We start from the raw sequence: 1322 nt of genomic DNA, 5'->3' as shown, positions 1-1322 counted from the left end.
ACACATCTCGGCTCTGCGGGCGTGCTGAGCTGAGAAGGACTGAGAGTCGGTAAGGACGGCTGCCTGGCCTGTGCAGCACGCAGAACAAAACCACCCTCTTCTTTCAATTTTTTCTAAGTGGATGGGTTTCCATTCCAGTGTGCGTCAAGGCTGATGTTTCTGGATTTCATCTAAAAACTCAGGTCTGACTCCTAGCAGCAGCTTCTCTGAGACGTTCTGCCCCAGCAAACAAACAAGCAAGCCCTCCCCCAAGCTGCATGGAGGCTCCTTACCCCGGGCTCTGTGCCGAGCATGACTTGGGGAAAACCCTCCCGAGGAGGGGGATTCACACCACCCACTCGCCCCTGAGCACACTTGACCTCCACCTCCTCTCAAACAGCCTATGAAATTTCCTGAGCTGTAGTAAAACATCCAACACCGTCTGCCTGTCCATCCACCCCAGACCTCTCCCTGCTCCCGTCCTGACCCCTGCAGCAGCAGGCTGAAACGCATGGTGCCCAGCTGCTGGAGCTCCGCGCCGTGCTGCGGGGAGGCTCGCGGCCCCCGGGCGGGGGGGGGGGCCCCCCGCCCGCCCGCCTCTCCTGCCTTGACAATCTCTCTCGCAGGATAGAGCTCAAAGCTGTTGGGAACTGAAATAATTAGGTGGAAAGGGGGTTAGCCGGCAGCAGTGTGGGAGGCTGGCAGACTTTGCCTGCGGCTGGCCAGGTTTAAACAGGCGATCAAAGAGCACAAGGACATGTTCAACAACTGTGAAATGGCAAGAAGAGAGAGGGGAAAATGGCAGTGGTACCACCGGGGTGCGAAAGCTATGTATGGGACACCACTGACAGCAGACACGGGTCCAGGAGGTGCCCCAAATCCACTTCTGAAGTGGTCTCGTCCCCTTCACAACACAGTGGTAGCACTTTTCACACAGAAATGCTTAAGCTTTCCCCACAGCATCCTTGTTTCTGGCTCTGCCCCAGGGAAGGGAGGTGAGCAAGGCCAGGGAGGGCCAGGACCTCTGGCCAGGACTGCCTTCTTCTGCTGGGTGATGGCACGCAAAGCCAGTTTCCCTTCTCCACGCAGCTGACTCGCAAGGTGATCCGATCACCCACTTCCCTCTGCGAGCCACTCCTGTATCCAAGGGACTTGTGGAGTAAGGAACTGATAACTCTTCGTTTCCTTTTTCAGAGAAGTCTGGGCAAAGCAGGAAAGGGAAACCACGCAGGTTACTTGGCAGTTGGCTTCCTCCATGAGCGGTTCCAGGCACATGGCATCAAGACCAAGCCTCCCTAGGCGTGACGCTCTGGGAAGCCTCTTCCTAAAAACACCCATGCAGA

Source organism: Phaethon lepturus, unplaced genomic scaffold (genome assembly GCF_000687285.1).
Source record: "Phaethon lepturus isolate BGI_N335 unplaced genomic scaffold, ASM68728v1 scaffold13997, whole genome shotgun sequence".
Classification (NCBI taxonomy): domain Eukaryota; kingdom Metazoa; phylum Chordata; class Aves; order Phaethontiformes; family Phaethontidae; genus Phaethon; species Phaethon lepturus.
Note: the sequence above shows the minus strand (reverse complement) of the source record.